The following is a 23563-nucleotide window of genomic DNA, read 5'->3' as shown; positions in this document are numbered from 1 at the left end:
ACACAATTGTAAATTAAGATCTTCTTAGAGATTCGGGTTAGAGTGACCTCATCACCTCCGTATTACACTTAATTTTTGTCTCCACCTATTCCTCTGATAAGAAAAAAGTAAAATCTGTTGCTAAACACATACATAAGGTTATATACAGACACTTACAGGACATGCCAGCTAGAGAGAGAGAGAGAGAAAGAGAGAGAGAGAGAGAGAGACATAGCAAGAAAGACGTCATACATCTAATGAATCTCCCCCTCCTCTCTCTCTCCTCAATCTATTGGATAATGCCTTGGTGGGTTATTTTGCCCTCCGGGGACAGATTTCTCGTCAGCTCAGCGGTGGTACTATTTAACAGGTCCTACTAGTGTCGCAGTACTGCAGAGATCAATGAAGAGGGTATCAGCAGCAACAGTTACTTCACGAAGGGTTATAGTTTACCTTTACATAACTGTAATGCGCTCAGCTTTGTAAAGGCCAAGCGTAGACCTTTACTCTAGACACAATACTATAGACAAATTAGTTAAGGCTAGTATCAGAGTCAATTTACTATGATATTTTTTATTCCACATTTTAGGACGAACACTTACAAGTACCATTAGAGCTTGAGACGGGTTGCCTGAGTCAGACAAGAAAACCAAATAGAATTTAAGTCTATAATTATCGTTACTAATAGATACAATTAGGGTGAAATTATATTCGTATTTGTACAAACGTCTGTAATTTATAAGATAAGATTAGATTGAAAAGAATGTCTCTTTCTGTTCCATAACTTTCATATATACACACATAGAAAGAGAGAGAGAAAGAAATAGAGAAAGAGAAAGAGAGAAGGAGAAAGAGAGAGAGAAAAAGAGAGAGAGAAAAGAGAGAGAGAAAGAGTGAGAGAAAAAGAGAGAGAGAGAAAAGAGAGAGAGAAAGAGTGAGAGAGAAAGAGTGAGAGAGAAAGAGAGAGAAAGAGAGAGATAGTTATCAATTATCAAAACCCTGCACGAACACACAAACGTACAGACTTGAACGTCATTTCAAAAGAGCTGGTCGAACATTCGCTTTTTATTCTGTCGATCTGCGCGCGCACTCTTAACGAGTTCCGCCACATAGCCGCAAGGCTTTTTAATTGCCAGCCAATTGGAGACCAAACTAGGAAATGCATTAGTTCTAACAGGGGAGAGCCCACAGACTTTCTCATCAGACACCAGAAGCGGCGCTTCAGTTTCAGGATAAAAAGATCGGATATATTCTTGTATATATGTCAGCTTAAGTGTTAACATTGAGATCTCAAGATCTGAGAACCATCGAAAGGCATTTCATGTAAGAACCTATTGATTCGATTAATACTGGGCATATGAATAAGTACCGCCAGACCTCTCTTTGCATGAGCATCTAAATTCTAAATAGACCTTAGAGGTTCCAAATCGAAATCCTATTGATAAAAGGCGACAGACATCACATTTCTAAGTGACTCAAGATTTGAGAACCACCGTGAGGCATTTGATGTAAGAACCTATTGATTCCATTAATGCTGGTCCTATGAATTAGTACCACCAGACGTCTCTATGCATGAGCATCTAAATAAACCAACTGTATCGTGCGAAGCGATTTAAAAAAAAACAACAACCCAGAAAACCACCAAACAACAAAAGGTCTTATTTCTGGAACTACCGGATTACAAGGGAGATAAATTTACCGCACCAGATAATCTACAAAGGTTTACAGTAGCACTCATCCCGCGGCTCGATAATGCACCGGATAACAGAGGTGTGAAATAGCAACAGGACTCGTCGATACGAAACACTGTGCGGTAAACCTTTTTTTTGTTTCATTTGCAAGTTCTGAGTAGTGATTTGACCAGGTCACGCTACACTTACCTGCGAGTGCTGACGAAAGTATAATGGATAAGGGAGTGGTGCTGGCTGGAGGAATTCAAGAGAATTGGATCGGGTTAAGGTGGTTGACATGGGAGGGGGGGGGGGAATGGATTTATCACAATGTAGAATTTTTATTTTAAATTCTCAACCATCATATCCTGCGTACAGAAATGTCACTTACTTATTATAATAGAAGTGAAAGTTGAAAGGTCAAAGTTTATGATTGTTTCAAAAGGCACACGATGAGACAATGTCAATCTTTCGATTTCATTTACACTTCAAAAGTATTCGGTTACATACACTGCACCACACGCGCTGCATCACACATATATATATACACGCTGTGCCACACACATACACAATGTACCACACACAGGGGAAAAAAACAACAATAACAAAAAAATAATAATAACCCTAACCCAACTTTCATCTGTATTGAACATCTAGATCTTCAATTCTAACCTTAGATTCGCCTCTGACTAAAACTTTTCATCTCCGACTTTTATAAATACCTTTAAGTCTAAGCTCTTTAGAGATAAGAAAAGTCTCAGCTCGAAGATTAGATACGCATGATTGATTCCGAAAATAGGAAATTAATAAAGTGGAAGAAAAAAAGGGAAAAAGCCGAAAAACGCGGGCGGGGGAGGAGTAAGAAGTGTCACTCTCTTTGTAACCTCTCTCTCTCTCCCTCTCTCTCTCTCTCTCCCTCTTTCTCTCTCTATCTGCGCTCTTTCTCGCTAGCTTTCTCACTTGTTGTCTCTTCCATACACTCTCTCTCTCTCTCTCCCTTCTGCTCTCACTCCTTTGCTCCCCTCTTTCTCTCTTTTTGCTCCTCCCCCTCTGTGTTTCCCTCTTTCTCTCTCTCTCTCTCCACCCTTGCGATGTCTTCTCAACACAATCCTAATGTTTCCCTATCATTTGTGTGTATACATTCTACTCTCTATAACTATAACAGATGTACTTCAAAACCGAAGGGCACGCTACTCTCTTAAATTTCAATGCGACTAGCCTTGCACTCATTACCTCCACTTGCTTTCCCACCGATCCCCCCCCCCCCTTCCTACCATTCACACCAACGTTGCTCTCGAGACACGCACGTACTCTGCGTTCACGTGAAAAGCGATCAAAAAAAATTAAAAAATCGTGAAAATCGCGAGCTCCGTGCTGCAGACGAGGTTAATGGGTCTAAATTTGATTCATTGAAATTTCGGCGCAAAGGATTAAAAAAAAAAAGCACGAACCAAAAAAAAAATGAAAATAAATTTAAAAGATCTTTGGATAATAGGTTGGCGTGAGAGAAGCGAGAAACAGAAAAAGAAACAGCGATGATTGGTGATCTCCCTTTGGGATTTCAAGATCTTCGATTGTCATGCACGAGTTGCCTCTATTGCTTTAGAAGCATTTATTGCCCTTAGTACTCCTTTAGAAACGCACACATTTCTAAGTTGAGTTAGATGTTCGGTTTTATATAGAGAGATTTATGTATGTTTTGTAAACATATTTCACAAACTCCATTCCTGTTTTTTTTCTTCTAATTTATACCAAGCACTAGACTTTAGGTCAATAATTTGCAATATTAAGTTATATTATCTTTAACAAACGTAGCATTAAATTGACTGATAGTGAAAGATACATGATGAGTGCCATACAGAGTGCCATAAAATGGAGAAGGGGGGATTATGTGGGCCTAGTAGGAGGGAAGAGAAGTAGAAATAAGAGGCAAGCAATTAAGACTGTTGGAGGAAGAGATAAATTAGAGTGAGAGAATGTGAAGAGAGAGACAGAGAGAGAGATTTTTTAAAAAAAAGGTCTAAACAAAAATTGACAGACAGAAAGACAGACAGACAACTAATAAGAATAAACGACAGTTACATTTTAGTTGAGTTTGAAGAACTATAAAAACTAAAGGGAGTTAGTGTCATAACAACAGACTTTACTTCTAGGGTTGTCAATGTCTCAATGTTAGAAACACAGAATGGCTTATACAGGGAAATAACACCATGGATCATACATCATAGAGAAGGAAACTTGAAAAGGGATAAAAAAAAAATACAAATTTAAAGAGCATTAAATCTGGATTTACTGAAGCGTGACAGTGTGAGGTGATCAGATTAGCAAGCTATGGATCAATGGCTATGGTCACGGTTGATTGCTCTCCAGAACCAAAAGGGGCTCCGATAATTGATCGCTTGAGCCAGGGTGGGGTGCAATTTTTCAATGTCCGACCTACCGCCTCGTCGATAAAACATCTAGTTTACAGTATGTCAGAGCATTAAGACTCTGGGTGTGTGTCCTACTTCTGTGAGCCAGTGAAGCATGGCAGTTCGAATATTCTTCTATACAGAAATATATATATATATATATGTGTGTGTGTGCGCGCGCAACGTTTACATCACGTCACGTGGTATCGAACTTATACTAAAAGTACTAAAAATAGTGTTCTTTTAAACGGTTCCTTTAGAAATGAAATAAAAAATCTTTTAATTATTTTCACAAAGAACTTAAAAAGGACGTGGTGGCCTAGAGGTAGTTCGCGTGTGATGAGCTTACAGATATCAGGGTCGAGTCCTGGTGGTACTCGTGATTTGAAAAGTTGTATTTCAAACATTTGCCTGGCGTCTAAAAGGGAAATATAAAACGACACAAGCCCGAAGTAAACACGGTAAACTGGTGTAGTTAAAACTGGTGTAGTGACCACTGGTGTAGTGAGAAGTAGTGTAGTGACCACTAATGTAGTGACCACTAGTGTAGTGAGAAGTAGTGTAGTGACCACTAGTGTAGTGACCACTAGTGTAGTGAGAAGTAGTGTAGTGACCACTAGTGTAGTGACCACTGGTGTAGTGAGAAGTAGTGTAGGTGACCACTAGTGTAGTGACCACTAGTGTAGTGAGAAGTAGTGTAGTGACCACTAGTGTAGTGACCACTCGTGTAGAGACCACTGGTGTAGTGAGAAGTAGTGTAGTGACCACTAATGTAGTGACCACTAGTGTAGTGAGAAGTAGTGTAGGTGACCACTAGTGTAGTGACCACTGGTGTAGTGACCACTGATGTAGTCAGAAATAGTGTAGTGACCACTAGTGTAGTGACCTCTGGTGTAGTGACCACTGGTGTAGTGACCATTGGTGTAGTGACCATTCTGTAAATGGCATGGATAAAACTCTGGTCGTCCAACGTTCATTGTCTTCTACATTATAGCTTTATTCATTTTTCTTTACTATCAGCTCTATTTAGGAATGTCTCTATTCAATTCTCTCTCTCTCTCTCTCTCTCTCTCTCTCTCTCTCTCTCTCTCTCTCTCTCTTAGACACACAAAGAAGCTTAGTACGTTTTATTTCCTTTTCCTGCTCATTAAAACTTAAGACGATTAACCAAAAAGAAAAAAAAACAAAAACTAAAAACAAAACAAAAAAAGACAGTAAAATTAAAAAAACAAAACAAAACAAAAAGACTTGAAGATTAAAACAAAAAGAACTCTGAGAATTCGTTCTGTTTTATTAATATTTCATAACCTCAGACCATTTTGTTTTCTTTTCCCTTGACATCTTCTATCTTTCTATCTTCAGTTTCTACTTTTCTGTTCCTAGTTCTCTTCCAAACATTGTCTCTTTTGTCACACGGCACGCACATCAGGAAAACTTAAGAGTGTTGCAATCTTTGATGTGACCCGACCAGTGTACATTTACTCACTAGCGAGTGTGCCTGTGTGTGTGAGTGGGGGGGGTGGATTGTGCTCAGGTACTATCGACATTGCTTCACTCAACCACTTGACTCCCCACCCTTTTCGGCTCCAGCCTCCTCTCACTCACCCCTTGGTCCATTGCTCCCCTTTACCTCCCCCCCCCCTCTTCTAGTTTTCTTTACTATCTTCTTACGTCAAATAACAAAAAAATGTCTGACTCCCTCGCCTAGTGTCTCGGTGATTAAAAATCTTGGTGAAAAACTCACGTTCTGCGTCTTGTGTGTCCTCAGAGGACGTGATTTTTCTGGCCCGAGTAGCAATCGAGGGTAATTTGAGGGAAGTTATTGTTTGTGATGTATTTCTTTCTTTTTTTCTGTATTACTATTTTAGTTTTACTTGTACAAGTACAGTTAGGACTCTGCTGATCTCTATCATCTCTCTAGGAATTATAAGAATATCAAAAGGAACTTCTAACAAACGAAAAATGTAGGAATAGTGAGGCAGGTCAGAGGAAAAAATCTGGCTTGGAGTTCACGTAGGCAGGAAGACAATAGTATAGTCAATGTTCCTCGGCAGAGCAGGACCTACGTATAGGTTAGAGCAGCTCTAGCTTAGGGATTCTACTTTCTTGAGGGCCCCGCAGAAAATTGTCATAATGAGTTTGTTATGAATACTTATAATTTTCAGTTAATGATGTATGGTGGGTGGGTGGGGGGGGGGGGCGAGTGCTTCCGAACCCGGGGGCCTGGGTTCCAGTCTCGGTGAAGACTGGGATTTTGAATTTCTCTTATAGGTAATCAACTTTAGTTGGGGAAAGTAAAGGAGGTTGGTCGTTGTGCTGGCCACATGTCACCCTGCTCGTTAACCGTTACTTCCTAAATTAACCCTCTTCGTATCTTGAAATCATATTTGACGCTGCAGTTTAATACCTGGAACTTTAAAGGGCCTCATATGTCAAATGGGTCATTCTTACTACTCTAAATCCGGTCCTATTCCTTGGAAAACTGCTGCTACAGTCGACCCTTCATTGGTGTCGTGTTCCATTTCTTTGGAACCCGTCCGCTTGAAGAGATGCAAGTGTTGGGCACCAATGTCCACAAAACTTGAGCGCCAAAGCTTTCACCCCAGCAATGGAAAGGTAACACATGGAACAAAGATCGCATTACAAGACCTTGTTACACGAGATTGTTTGGTGATGACAAACAGCCACTTTAGAACAATTAAAAAATTACAAATCAACTCCTACTTTATTTTTAAATAATATAGTAAACAATATCATATTTTATTTGTCATTGAAAAATAAAGAGAGAAAAAAAAGTGTGGATCAAACCCACGACATTCGCGTGACGCTCTGTCAACCTAGCTGTCCAGCCATGCTACTACTACCTGCGGAATCATGCGCTTGAAACAAAAAAGGTTAACTTTTACTTGTGCTTTTTATCACATTCCAAATTTTGATCAGAAATGACCTACTTTTGACCTTCTTTTGACTATGAATACAGTGTGAGCTTATAGAAGAAATTGAAAAAAAAACTAAATGTGTTAGATCATTATTAACAAGAATGTCGGTTTCTCGTAATGACATAGTGCTTGAAGTAGTGTAGATGTCTAGACTGTTCTAATGATTAAACTAATTATCCAAGGATTTTTCTCGATTACAGGCTTCGTGTATTGCTGGACTAGCTCCCTGTGTTCCTGTCACAGATGTCTGGCATTACATAAAGACTGGACATTCGTAAGTGGAAAGAGACAGAGATCAAAAGAAAGAATGACAGAGAGACGGGAAAAAAATGAGAGAGAGAGAGAGAGAGGGAGAGAGAGACAGACGGAGAGAATGAGAGAGAAAAGGAGAGAATGGGAGATGTAAACAAAAAGAAAAAGAAAGACATGTTTCTTGAGTCCAGTCGGATGTCCAGTCTGATGATTACATCGAGTTATTTATAACAGGGGAGAAAGTGGGGGGCTCTGGGCACATACGAGATTGTCCACGCTCACCCACCACTCCTACAAACACAGACATCCCTGACCTACATTCCATTGTTTGAGAGTAAAATAGCGGTGCGGACAGGAGGGTCTGACAGTAACAAGACCAAGACCAAAATTACTGATGTAATATATTACAGCGGATCTCAAAGTGTGGTTTCACCTCGTCTGTGGCAGGAGCTTTCTTAAAATCTCTATTTCTAGTGCTTCAGGTCGAGGTCCTCGACTTCAATTAATAACTTTAAAGTGGTCTCTGATTCTCAAATGTTGATAACCACATTTATGCCTTGCCTGACTTGGCGTAAGCATCTCCTTTCCTATTTCCCACAATGCACCCCAAGCTCACAAACTCACCTATTGTGGTCAAGAACAAATGTCACCGAAAGTTCAGAAATTCATAAGAGGAAAACCCATCTAACTAATTGGAGATGTACCAAACGGTTTTGAAGGATAGTAGAAAAAAATAAAATAATATAATAATAATAATAAAACAATTAAGTAAAATAATTTGACACATAAAACATGTATTTGATAAACAAAAGTGAAGGAACAAAAGAATGTGAAAACAAACAATAAAAAAAAAAAGAATACTTTTAAAAAAGAAAGCTTAGCTAGGGGAAGGAACCGCTAATTACTGTGTTTATCTGAATATTACGGGGTTTACCTCCCTTTCTGCTATATAAAACAAAATTAATTAATTAGCACTAAATGATTAACTAATTGGTTAATTTTTGGATTTATTCGAGTATTGTTATCGACTATGAATAATAATGCAAAATTTCAACTTGATCTGAGAATGGGAAGTGGGAAACCAAATGTGTGAAAACGTAATGAGGTGACACAATCCATATATAAATCCAGATCTCTCATTAAGTTGCATTTATTTCCTTTATTTCGAAATCAAACAAAATAATTAATTACCAACAATTAATTAACTCATTGTTTTTGTTTATTGCTTCACGTCTTGTCAGGTTTAATGAATAATTGTGAAAAGTTTTAACTTGATCCGAGAATGGGAAGTGGGAGAAAAAAACATGTTCAAACGTTCTACCAGACAGACAGACAGACAGAAAGAGAGTTGATATAAGCTTTGTAAAAAGCAGTTCAGAAACTGGAGTCAGGAAATAGTAGATTTTTAAACCGACAGCGATAGAGAAAGAAAGAGATAAGAATAAGAAAGCCAAGAGAGAGGGAGAGAGAGGGAGAGAGAGGGAGTGAGAGAGGGAGAGAGATATAAAGAAAGAGAGGGAAAAGATAAATATAAAGAGAGAAATAAACTTCTAGAAGAATGACAATGGAGGAACTATTATCTACATTTTATTTTTCAGTTTGATTTTCTTAGAACGCCTGAATAATGATGCCACAGTAGCTCAACTTCTTCAACGAACTCTCAAGCAAAACCTAAGCCCAACTACGTCTACCAGAATTTTCATTGACCAGCAGTTGAAGAAAATATTTATCCAGAACAATGGTTTAAAACGTTTGAGCAGAGGAATCCCAATCTATTTCCGATAAGCCAAAACATAAGTGTCCGCCCTATCAGTTTTCCTTCGACTAAACTATAATTGAAAAGAACAAGTCTCCCTAAAACAAAGAGAAATCAATATACAATTGTGCTAATTTGAGCCTGATTCTAAAGCTAACAATTTCTTGGGTCTTGCGTGAGAGGACATGAGGGGAGAGGGGAAGGATGAAGAGTGAAGCATCTACCGAAGAAACACGGAATCTCAAATACCGAGATAGATCACCCTATTAGCATACAAAATAAATAAATGCTGGTTTAATAATAGACTAAAGAAGCTTTGTAAACAGAAGGAAAACCTATATAGAAAATTTAAAGAAACTAATGCAGAAAGAGTTTACAAAAAGTATATAAAAATTAAACACTTAACCCAAAAAGTAAGCAGACAGCTGCAGAGTGAATACATAAACAATGTAATATCTAAAGACAACAACAAAAACGTATGGTCATACATTAAGTCTAAGAAAATGGAAACAACAGGCGTAGCGCCATTAAAAGATGAACATAACATAATACATAATGATAATGAAACTAAAGCAAACATTCTAAACAAACACTTTGCATCAGCATTCTCAGCCCCAGGAGACAAAGACATATTACTGAATTTGAACCAAGTAGACAACATAGAAGATATAGTAGTACAAGAAAATGGAATTCAAAAACTATTAGCCAACACCAAACCAAATAAAGCTTCTGGACCTGATGGTATTCCAGCTAGATTACTCAAAGAACTAAGTAATGAGCTAGCCCCAGTGTTCAAAATACTCTTTCAGGCTTCACTTAACCAGGGCAGAGTACCAAAGGACTGGAAAGAAGCTAATGTCACCCCCCTATTTAAAAAAGGAGAAAAATCTGACCCAGGAAACTACAGACCAGTATCACTTACCAGCATTACATGTAAAATCCTAGAACACATAATATGTAGCAACATCATAAACCACTTAGACAAACATAATGTCCTCACACCATACCAACATGGCTTTAGGAAATATAGATCATGTGAAACACAACTAATAGGACTAATTGATGATTTTTCAAAAGGTTTAGATAATAGTGAACAAATAGATGCTATCTTACTAGATTTTTCTAAGGCTTTTGACAAAGTTCACCACCATAGTTTGCTTAAAAAATTAAAATATTTCGGCATTAATGGTCCACTGCATCAGTGGATTAAAGACTTTCTGATAGGGAGAGAACAAACTGTAATAATAAATGGCTCTAAATCAACACCGATAACAGTAAACTCAGGTGTACCTCAAGGAACAGTCTTGGGTCCACTACTATTTTTAATTTACATAAATGATTTACCAAATTGCATTACTTCAGGAACAAAAGTCAGATTATTTGCAGACGATTGCATAATATATAGAACAATAAAAACAACACAAGACACAGATATTTTACAAAGAGAATTAGATGAATTACAGAAATGGGAATCAAATTGGAGCATGTCTTTCCACCCAGAAAAATGTCAGTTGTTAAGAGTAACAAAAAAACTAAAACAAATTAATTCCACTTATCTTATTCATGGCAAACCAGTAACACAGACTAAAAACGCAAAATACCTAGGTGTTATAATAAATGAAAAACTGTCATAGAATCCACATATTGATGAAACTACAAAAAAATCAAACAAAGTATTAGGATTTATTAAAAGAAATTTCTATAAATCAAATAAGAACATAAAACTAAAATGTTATTTAACCTTGGTTAGGCCAATAATAGAATATGCATCCTCTGTTTGGGACCCCTCAACTCAAGAAAACATTAAGAAACTAGAACAGACACAAAATAGAGCAGTGCGATTCATAACAAACGAATATTCACATTTGACTAGAGTAACACCTTTAGTAAAATCACTAAATTTAGAAAGCCTTCAGGACAGAAGGCTCAAAAGTAAAGTAGCAATAATACATAAAACACTGAACCATAATCTTCAAATACAAAAACAAAATTTAATAAAATACTCTGAAAGACACAAAGATAAAGGCACATTACTCGTCCCATATGCTAGGACAAATTTGTACAAATACTCCTTCTTCCCTAGTGCTATTAGAGCATGGAATGGGTTGCCTGAGCTAGCCAGGAAAATCAGTGACTTGGCAGAATTTAAGTCATTGGTTAATATGCATGACTAAATGCATGACGCGTAGGACGTAATCATCTTCTTTTTTGAAGTAACGTCTGTATTATATAAGATAAGATAAGATAAGACGTGTGCATCTTTCCACTTCAAACTTAACTTTAACAAGAATAAAAAAAAATCAATTTTAAATGCATTCTAAATACTGCGATTAACGAACCGCCTAGCTCTCGATTTTAGTGGGAAGCTGTAGACGTCGAATCGCAAACAGTCGTACTTTTTGTGTGTGCTCTATTTGCACAAATCTCGGCTTGTATGTTTGCACAGGTTTTTGGCGCCCTAGGGGACAGGGCTTAGGATATGAGGGTTTGATTGGGGGAGGCGCGCGAAGGTTCTTTACTCTGCCTTTGGGGACAAGATGGACCGAGCATTATTCTTTATTACCAACGATGGATAGTTAATCTACGGTTGTATCTGTTTGTTATCCCCCTTTGTTTAGTATGAGTTGTCCACTCTTGAAGATATTTTAAAAGAATTTTTTTTTAAGGAGAGTGATTTCCCCGGAAGTATGATTTGTCTGTGTTAGAGTCCCCTTATCGTCTGTACCTCAACCCTAATCTTGCCGCGGGATGACATTTTGGATTCGGTTGTCTCATTATTCATTGGCACATCCTGGGCTCAGATATCGACATGGTTGTCGTTAGCTCGTTACTGGGGCGCCCGCACCCACACACACACACCCAAACGCAGCCCTCCCTCCCCGCTCCGTTTACATGTATAAACAGATCAACAAGAAAACATGAAAGGGAGGGGGTGATGTGATGATGGAAATGAAAGGAGGAAACTATTAGATCTTTAAACAATGGCTTAGACAAAGGACGATAACCTAATCTTTATTTGTTTTATTTGGGTTGTTTCCCTTTGTTTTACCCCACTTCCTTATTTGCCTCTTATCTGTCACATGAGTTGTTTTCTTGCTATTATTTGATAGGCTTATAACTATGGCAGTATGGTGTTGACGATTAGGTGTTTGTTCTTTCTTTAATAATTCACTAGCCGGATATGACCCGCGGCCTGTAGGGCTTAGTTTAGCTATTATTGATCTACTGGATTGAATTTAGATCTATGTTTAAACTTGAAGAATGTTCCTTTCACATTTTTTTTTTATTTTGCCACGAAAATAAATAAGTATGGAAATGGGTTTACCCGTTCTGCCGACATATTTATATCAAGTAGGCCTATAAAATATTGTGAAAACGGGTTTACCCGATTTGTTAAAAAGTTTCGTTCTTTAATAGAAATGCAAATAGGTACTTTTGTCTATTTTTAGGGTCTTCTGATTATGACAGGGATATTTAACATACAGCACGGTCTCCGCCATGATCTAAGATACTTTTATGCCAAGTTTTATCAAGATTAGTCAAAAGGTTTAGATTTTTATTCGGGACATACACACATCATACATACATACATACACATTTCTTTCTGCTTTATATATTAGATTGCAGCTGTATATCAAGGATTGGCCTCTTTAGTCACACAAGAAGTTGTAAAGGGAAAAGATCGTCTCTCGAGAAGTAAAATGCCACAGTGGAAGGGTGAAAAATACACGTTAGATGAAAGAGTGTGTTTTTTTTTTGACGGAATAATCAATCATCTGAATAATGGAAAACGAATCGAATCTTAAATTATAACTTACAGACGTTTCTTCAAGGAAAAAAAAAGAACATAATTATGTCTTACAAGTATCTGTTTATCTAGTCGAAATCTTCTAAGCCATTTTTTTTAAATTATTATTCAGGAATTCCGTTCCATGCTCTAACGGCCTTTGGAAGAAAGAGCACCTATAAGAATTTGTCCTGGCATGTGGGACAAGAAATGGCACCTTTATCTTTGTGTCTAAGTACTTTTATTCGGTTATGTTCCTCGTGTTTCTGTTTACTGTCACGGGTCTACCGAGCAAATATGAAATGATCAGACTGTATGTGAAGTCATGCACGTGTAGAGCCATAATCCAAATATAGTTCAATTTTTGTTTATGTTTTAGGTAATAACGAAACATTAGGAACTCCTCGAAAAGATATTTAGTGAATAAATATGCGGGTCAGTGAAAAAGAGAAAATTTTAACTAATGGTAAAGAATGACACACTCCAAGGCGGATAGCTCGCGATGCGTGACGTGGCATCTCTGTTTTAGTTTGAACAGACGTGACCTACTTGATTTTTTAGCACAGTAATTATAGTCTTTTAAACTATTTATTTTACACTTCATGACTCAACGCTGAAATACTCAAACCAACCAACCAACAAACAGGCATATTGACGGCGAGATAGAAAACGCTTTTCACATATGCGTCTGGATCTATTTTCCCGTTAGAAGCAAACGTGCCTCCACAGTCTGTTAGCCTCGCCCCTACAGCGACCCCCGGGGGTCAAGCACATACTATTTGCTCACGTATCATTGAGAGAGAAAAGTAAAGGGGTGGGCGGGGCACTATTAAAGATGAGTGAATAAAAAAAGTATTTAGAGAAAAAAAAAACAATCTCAATGAACTAAAGCAAATTGTGAACTAAGATACAAAACAAAACAACCAGGCCGGGAAATAAATGATTGGGGCGGGAAATTGGAAATTGAGGCAAGGTTCAAGCCGGTACGAACCCACCCGGAGATCAAGCACTTTTTGTTGTGTTTTTCGCGGTAATGTTCGCGGGCGTATAGATCGGGTGCTCACCACTGTTCTCTTTTATTTGCTCTCCTGGCGCCCTCCCTTCCCTACCTCTCGTTTAGAATCTAGCGGTGGAGAGAAGTATAAACAGACCCGGCTCGTTTAAAGCAACAATTAAAACGCATTAAACCATTGAGTGCATAAGAAGAGAGAGAGGGAGGGGGGGGGAGAGCTTTTAGTTTAAGCTATAGAGGGAGGGATGGTTCGTCGTTAATAGTCGCTTGAGGGGCGGGGGACTTATCATTCAGCGACACATGGCAGTGTGATTAGGAAGAAAGAAAAAAACACACAAAAAAAAAGAATCCCTCGTGGTACCTGGAGGTAGGTATCGAACGATCTCATCGAAGTCCGATAAGTGCACGGCACACTACTTTAAGCAGAGAGACAGTACACGGCACACTACTTTAAGCAGAGAGACAGTACACGGCACACTACTTGAAGCAGAGAGACAGTACACGGCACACTACTTGAAGCAGAGAGACAGTACACGGCACACTACTTGAAGCAGAGAGACAGTACACGGCACACTACTTGAAGCAGAGAGACAGTACACGGCACACTACTTGAAGCAGAGAGACAGTACACGGCACACTACTTGAAGCAGAGAGACAGTACACGGCACACTACTTGAAGCAGAGAGACAGTACACGGCACACTACTTGAAGCAGAGAGACAGTACACGGCACACTACTTGAAGCAGAGAGACAGTACACGGCACACTACTTGAAGCAGAGAGACAGTACACGGCACACTACTTGAAGCAGAGAGACAGTACACGGCACACTACTTGAAGCAGAGAGACAGTACACGGCACACTACTTGAAGCAGAGAGACAGTACACGGCACACTACTTGAAGCAGAGAGACAGTACACGGCACACTACTTGAAGCAGAGAGACAGTACACGGCACACTACTTGAAGCAGAGAGACAGTACACGGCACACTACTTGAAGCAGAGAGACAGTACACGGCACACTACTTGAAGCAGAGAGACAGTACACGGCACACTACTTGAAGCAGAGAGACAGTACACGGCACACTACTTGAAGCAGAGAGACAGTACACGGCACACTACTTGAAGCAGAGAGACAGTACACGGCACACTACTTGAAGCAGAGAGACAGTACACGGCACACTACTTGAAGCAGAGAGACAGTACACGGCACACTACTTGAAGCAGAGAGACAGTACACGGCACACTACTTGAAGCAGAGAGACAGTACACGGCACACTACTTGAAGCAGAGAGACAGTACACGGCACACTACTTGAAGCAGAGAGACAGTACACGGCACACTACTTGAAGCAGAGAGACAGTACACGGCACACTACTTGAAGCAGAGAGACAGTACACGGCACACTACTTGAAGCAGAGAGACAGTACACGGCACACTACTTGAAGCAGAGAGACAGTACACGGCACACTACTTGAAGCAGAGAGACAGTACACGGCACACTACTTGAAGCAGAGAGACAGTACACGGCACACTACTTGAAGCAGAGAGACAGTACACGGCACACTACTTGAAGCAGAGAGACAGTACACGGCACACTACTTGAAGCAGAGAGACAGTACACGGCACACTACTTGAAGCAGAGAGACAGTACACGGCACACTACTTGAAGCAGAGAGACAGTACACGGCACACTACTTGAAGCAGAGAGACAGTACACGGCACACTACTTGAAGCAGAGAGACAGTACACGGCACACTACTTGAAGCAGAGAGACAGTACACGGCACACTACTTGAAGCAGAGAGACAGTACACGGCACACTACTTGAAGCAGAGAGACAGTACACGGCACACTACTTGAAGCAGAGAGACAGTACACGGCACACTACTTGAAGCAGAGAGACAGTACACGGCACACTACTTGAAGCAGAGAGACAGTACACGGCACACTACTTGAAGCAGAGAGACAGTACACGGCACACTACTTGAAGCAGAGAGACAGTACACGGCACACTACTTGAAGCAGAGAGACAGTACACGGCACACTACTTGAAGCAGAGAGACAGTACACGGCACACTACTTGAAGCAGAGAGACAGTACACGGCACACTACTTGAAGCAGAGAGACAGTACACGGCACACTACTTGAAGCAGAGAGACAGTACACGGCACACTACTTGAAGCAGAGAGACAGTACACGGCACACTACTTGAAGCAGAGAGACAGTACACGGCACACTACTTGAAGCAGAGAGACAGTACACGGCACACTACTTGAAGCAGAGAGACAGTACACGGCACACTACTTGAAGCAGAGAGACAGTACACGGCACACTACTTGAAGCAGAGAGACAGTACACGGCACACTACTTGAAGCAGAGAGACAGTACACGGCACACTACTTGAAGCAGAGAGACAGTACACGGCACACTACTTGAAGCAGAGAGACAGTACACGGCACACTACTTGAAGCAGAGAGACAGTACACGGCACACTACTTGAAGCAGAGAGACAGTACACGGCACACTACTTGAAGCAGAGAGACAGTACACGGCACACTACTTGAAGCAGAGAGACAGTACACGGCACACTACTTGAAGCAGAGAGACAGTACACGGCACACTACTTGAAGCAGAGAGACAGTACACGGCACACTACTTGAAGCAGAGAGACAGTACACGGCACACTACTTGAAGCAGAGAGACAGTACACGGCACACTACTTGAAGCAGAGAGACAGTACACGGCACACTACTTGAAGCAGAGAGACAGTACACGGCACACTACTTGAAGCAGAGAGACAGTACACGGCACACTACTTGAAGCAGAGAGACAGTACACGGCACACTACTTGAAGCAGAGAGACAGTACACGGCACACTACTTGAAGCAGAGAGACAGTACACGGCACACTACTTGAAGCAGAGAGACAGTACACGGCACACTACTTGAAGCAGAGAGACAGTACACGGCACACTACTTGAAGCAGAGAGACAGTACACGGCACACTACTTGAAGCAGAGAGACAGTACACGGCACACTACTTGAAGCAGAGAGACAGTACACGGCACACTACTTGAAGCAGAGAGACAGTACACGGCACACTACTTGAAGCAGAGAGACAGTACACGGCACACTACTTGAAGCAGAGAGACAGTACACGGCACACTACTTGAAGCAGAGAGACAGTACACGGCACACTACTTGAAGCAGAGAGACAGTACACGGCACACTACTTGAAGCAGAGAGACAGTACACGGCACACTACTTGAAGCAGAGAGACAGTACACGGCACACTACTTGAAGCAGAGAGACAGTACACGGCACACTACTTGAAGCAGAGAGACAGTACACGGCACACTACTTGAAGCAGAGAGACAGTACACGGCACACTACTTGAAGCAGAGAGACAGTACACGGCACACTACTTGAAGCAGAGAGACAGTACACGGCACACTACTTGAAGCAGAGAGACAGTACACGGCACACTACTTGAAGCAGAGAGACAGTACACGGCACACTACTTGAAGCAGAGAGACAGTACACGGCACACTACTTGAAGCAGAGAGACAGTACACGGCACACTACTTGAAGCAGAGAGACAGTACACGGCACACTACTTGAAGCAGAGAGACAGTACACGGCACACTACTTGAAGCAGAGAGACAGTACACGGCACACTACTTGAAGCAGAGAGACAGTACACGGCACACTACTTGAAGCAGAGAGACAGTACACGGCACACTACTTGAAGCAGAGAGACAGTACACGGCACACTACTTGAAGCAGAGAGACAGTACACGGCACACTACTTGAAGCAGAGAGACAGTACACGGCACACTACTTGAAGCAGAGAGACAGTACACGGCACACTACTTGAAGCAGAGAGACAGTACACGGCACACTACTTGAAGCAGAGAGACAGTACACGGCACACTACTTGAAGCAGAGAGACAGTACACGGCACACTACTTGAAGCAGAGAGACAGTACACGGCACACTACTTGAAGCAGAGAGACAGTACACGGCACACTACTTGAAGCAGAGAGACAGTACACGGCACACTACTTGAAGCAGAGAGACAGTACACGGCACACTACTTGAAGCAGAGAGACAGTACACGGCACACTACTTGAAGCAGAGAGACAGTACACGGCACACTACTTGAAGCAGAGAGACAGTACACGGCACACTACTTGAAGCAGAGAGACAGTACACGGCACACTACTTGAAGCAGAGAGACAGTACACGGCACACTACTTGAAGCAGAGAGACAGTACACGGCACACTACTTGAAGCAGAGAGACAGTACACGGCACACTACTTGAAGCAGAGAGACAGTACACGGCACACTACTTGAAGCAGAGAGACAGTACACGGCACACTACTTGAAGCAGAGAGACAGTACACGGCACACTACTTGAAGCAGAGAGACAGTACACGGCACACTACTTGAAGCAGAGAGACAGTACACGGCACACTACTTGAAGCAGAGAGACAGTACACGGCACACTACTTGAAGCAGAGAGACAGTACACGGCACACTACTTGAAGCAGAGAGACAGTACACGGCACACTACTTGAAGCAGAGAGACAGTACACGGCACACTACTTGAAGCAGAGAGACAGTACACGGCACACTACTTGAAGCAGAGAGACAGTACACGGCACACTACTTGAAGCAGAGAGACAGTACACGGCACACTACTTGAAGCAGAGAGACAGTACACGGCACACTACTTGAAGCAGAGAGACAGTACACGGCACACTACTTGAAGCAGAGAGACAGTACACGGCACACTACTTGAAGCAGAGAGACAGTACACGGCACACTACTTGAAGCAGAGAGACAGTACACGGCACACTACTTGAAGCAGAGAGACAGTACACGGCACACTACTTGAAGCAGAGAGACAGTACACGGCACACTACTTGAAGCAGAGAGACAGTACACGGCACACTACTTGAAGCAGAGAGACAGTACACGGCACACTACTTGAAGCAGAGAGACAGTACACGGCACACTACTTGAAGCAGAGAGACAGTACACGGCACACTACTTGAAGCAGAGAGACAGTACACGGCACACTACTTGAAGCAGAGAGACAGTACACGGCACACTACTTGAAGCAGAGAGACAGTACACGGCACACTACTTGAAGCAGAGAGACAGTACACGGCACACTACTTGAAGCAGAGAGACAGTACACGGCACACTACTTGAAGCAGAGAGACAGTACACGGCACACTACTTGAAGCAGAGAGACAGTACACGGCACACTACTTGAAGCAGAGAGACAGTACACGGCACACTACTTGAAGCAGAGAGACAGTACACGGCACACTACTTGAAGCAGAGAGACAGTACACGGCACACTACTTGAAGCAGAGAGACAGTACACGGCACACTACTTGAAGCAGAGAGACAGTACACGGCACACTACTTGAAGCAGAGAGACAGTACACGGCACACTACTTGAAGCAGAGAGACAGTACACGGCACACTACTTGAAGCAGAGAGACAGTACACGGCACACTACTTGAAGCAGAGAGACAGTACACGGCACACTACTTGAAGCAGAGAGACAGTACACGGCACACTACTTGAAGCAGAGAGACAGTACACGGCACACTACTTGAAGCAGAGAGACAGTACACGGCACACTACTTGAAGCAGAGAGACAGTACACGGCACACTACTTGAAGCAGAGAGACAGTACACGGCACACTACTTGAAGCAGAGAGACAGTACACGGCACACTACTTGAAGCAGAGAGACAGTACACGGCACACTACTTGAAGCAGAGAGACAGTACACGGCACACTACTTGAAGCAGAGAGACAGTACACGGCACACTACTTGAAGCAGAGAGACAGTACACGGCACACTACTTGAAGCAGAGAGACAGTACACGGCACACTACTTGAAGCAGAGAGACAGTACACGGCACACTACTTGAAGCAGAGAGACAGTACACGGCACACTACTTGAAGCAGAGAGACAGTACACGGCACACTACTTGAAGCAGAGAGACAGTACACGGCACACTACTTGAAGCAGAGAGACAGTACACGGCACACTACTTGAAGCAGAGAGACAGTACACGGCACACTACTTGAAGCAGAGAGACAGTACACGGCACACTACTTGAAGCAGAGAGACAGTACACGGCACACTACTTGAAGCAGAGAGACAGTACACGGCACACTACTTGAAGCAGAGAGACAGTACACGGCACACTACTTGAAGCAGAGAGACAGTCTCAAAATACAATTTCACCAGGTCGACGTAGTTGTCTGCTTTACTAAACGGGTGGAACAATTAGCTCGAGTTGGCAATCAAAGTGTAGACACAATCAGTTCAATTCATTGGAATCAAGGTGTCACCAGTGAAGCTTTTGGACACCCCCCTCCTTTTTATTCCATTACAGTGCCGGATTTAACTTGATAAAGCCAAACGAAATATGGGTCCTTCTGTAATCAACATAAGGAAATGAAGGAAAATATCATTAAAACCATTTGGGGGGAGGGGCAAGAAGGTTGGGGCACTGCATGCAAAGCTGTGTAAAAGGAAAAGAATTTGCTTTGCAAGATAAAACAAAATGTCTTCTGCTGATGTTTGTGTGCTAGATGGCAATGTGTTCAACGGGGCATCACTTACATGATTCACAAACCTACCAGTTACATTTACCTCTATTCTCTGGACATAGACAAATATCGATTTTTCTTTAAAAAAAAAAGATTTGAAAAATATAATATGCGCGCAAATACTGTGAGATACAAAGTGGTATGTAATATTGTATGCAAAGGAGATTCTGGATGTCTAGTACATGTGCTTCATTGATTGACTGAGAGACTGAATAAGTGTGTGTGTGTGAAAGTCTGTGTGAGTTAGTGAGTGAAAGTGAATGAGTGTGTGAGTGAATAAGTGCGTGAGTCAATGAGTGATTAGATATTTTAAAAACAAACAAAAATCGAACACATACTGATCCGTGCCGCAGATTAACTAAAAAGAAATCATTGTTTTAAATAGAGTTTAAAGTTAGAAATGACTGACTAATAGCACCAATAACACCAGCAGCATCTAACGCACTCATTATTCAACGTATCTCTCCAGATCAACACAGACTTATATTATGAGTAAGCCCATATCATGATAGACATCTACTATTAACAAACTCAGATTAACACATACTATAAATGAACACGAATAACACAAACCTTCAGTATTAACGAAAAACCTACTTTGTGTAGCGAAATGTGAGTCAGTGACATATTGGCAGGTGTACAAAGCCCCATGTTAGTCCTGTAACTAGACAGGGCTTAATATGGTGCTTAAGAAAATTAAAATAAAATAGTTTATTTTATGCAGATACTAGACATATGTTACCCGCGACCCGCGGGTCTTTATTTGCGCATTACTTTCGATATAGTCACTGAGAGTGTTTTGTAAACAATTAAACGAAATAATAATGTAATAAGTAAAGCAAATGTGTCAATGTAAAAATAGTGTGAATGAAGCTATCAAATCAAAATAGCTAATAGGCTTAAATCCATTTTTTTTTTCAACTTAAAACATTTGCTTGTAGGCCTACATTTATTTGATTAAAATTTGAGATGAATAGACTAAATTTTGTATGTTCATGTGTATAAAGTATAAAGTAGATCTTGAGGTAGACATAGATCTAAATCTACACTAATCTAAATCTACACTAATCTAGAGTTAAAAATTGGCTTTTATAGAGTTCATTCTGTGCTGCGCATGCGTGAACTTTTTTTCATGAATGAATATAGGCCTATCTCAACACGGCTACGCAGCTTTAGCGAACAGCGAACGAATGTATTAAAAATGCTTTAGAAAAACAAATTTGAATGTTAATTTGATTAAAATATGAAATGAATGGACAATAATTAGTATGTTTATGTGTTAAAGCATACAACTATCTTTGCGAAAAGAAGTTTTATCATCTTAGAGTTCAATAAGAGTTTTAGACCTAGGCCTAGGAATAGACTCAGTAGAGAGATGTGTTAATGTGTAACCATTTGGTAATGTCTAATAAAAGAATGTTCGCCAGGAAATCTGTAGTCACAGATATCAGGAACTAATTTATGTAAAAAATGCTTTTAAATAATCTAGTGGATTGAATTTAGATGTATGTTAAACGTAGCTAATGATCCTTTCACGTTATTTCTCTTTCGCTACGAAAATAAAATTAGTTTTGCGAAAATGGGTTTACCCGAAGTCGATACATTCTTATCTATTAAAAACGAAAAGAGCGATAACTTTGTTCAATGAATGGGATTATAAAGTGAACAATTAAACGAAATAATTTTTAGTACGCGATTCATGAATGAATATAGATCTGTGCCTATCTCAACTCGGCTTCGCAGCTTTCGTAAACGAATGTAGCTTTAGAAAACCAAATTTGAATGTTTATTTGATCAAAATATGAAATGAATGGACTTTAATTAATGTGTTAAAGTATAAAACTATCTGTGCGAAGAGAAGTTTTATCATCTTAGAGTTGAATTAGAGTTTTAGATCTAGGGATGGGATTATAAAGTAAACAATTAAACGAATTAATATTTAGTACGCGATTCATTACGCTATTGTCTAATGAAAGAATGTTCGTCAGGAAATCTGTAGTCACAGATATTAGGAACTAATTTATGTAAAAAAATGGTTTTGAAACACAAATTTGAAGGTTAATTTTATTTTACAATGAAATCAATGGACTTCTTTTGTATTTTCATGTGTCAAAGTAAAAAACTATCTGCGCAAAGTTAATTCCTTAAAATTAGATCTAGATCTAAATCCTTTCGATCTTTTCTCGTGTCAACATTGTAGACATGGCCTAGATCCATAAAATACTATAGCTGTAATAGAGTCGGACAACTTTATCCTTTTTTTTTAGGGTTTTACTTTGTTTTAGGGCTACAATACATAAACTACGGTCTAAGTTTGTACCCAAGAAACATTCCTGCCAAGTTTTATCAAGATTGGTCAAGCGGTTTTGATGTCTATAAGTAGCATACATACATACACCTTACATTCTACTTTATAATATAGATATAAAAGTTCTAACTTTCTAAAGCAATGAGATATAGAGACGTCATAGCCGACGTTTAGGGTGTACACTCCACAATAGGAAGACAAAGGAGATAAAGATACAGTTAAATGATACAAAGATGGTTAACCAACCAACAATACCAAATAAAATAAATACCATCTTGGAAAAGAAATTATAAAAAAACAATCAACATAGAGAACACTAAGTCTAGAGAGTCAAAGAAAAGCATAAACTATTGAATTATGCAACATTTATTTTAGGATTACAATGTTACTTTAATAGTGAAAAAATATTTTTAAAAAAGGGGTGGGGGAGAATGCGTATCTAAGTGATCTAAGAGGCCTGAGAACTGGGGGAGGGGAGGGGGAGAGAATGCATATCTAAGTGATCTTAGAGGTCTGAGAACACAGTGCAAGTGTACCGCCTTAACCACCAAGACATCTCACTCCAGTTCCAGGCACTTCCAGCTATTACAGCACGGGTAACCCATGGTCACCTCCAGGACATTCAGTGTCCCCATCTCTGTCATCACTTAGCCATCTGATAGCTCCTTTCGACCTCTCTCTCTCTCTCTCTCACTCCTTCTCTCTTTGACCGTATTCCTCGTTTATCCCTGTTCATCGTCTTTCTGTTTGTCTGACCTCTCTCTCTCTCTATTTCATTCTCTCTCTATTTCACTCCCTCTCACT

The 23563-nt window shown here is 40.4% G+C and overlaps 1 protein-coding gene across 2 annotated transcripts in view; it reads right to left on the bottom strand.

The window, feature by feature from the left end:
* The window catches only part of LOC106074359 (protocadherin gamma-B2-like), a 206518-nt gene that overhangs the window by 5770 nt on the left and 177185 nt on the right, over positions 1-23563 (bottom strand). The gene's annotated exons all lie outside the window — the stretch shown is intronic.

Source organism: Biomphalaria glabrata, chromosome 8 (genome assembly GCF_947242115.1).
Source record: "Biomphalaria glabrata chromosome 8, xgBioGlab47.1, whole genome shotgun sequence".
NCBI classification, from domain to species: Eukaryota; Metazoa; Mollusca; class Gastropoda; family Planorbidae; genus Biomphalaria; species Biomphalaria glabrata.
Note: the sequence above shows the minus strand (reverse complement) of the source record. Positions and strands in the feature narration are given on the sequence as shown.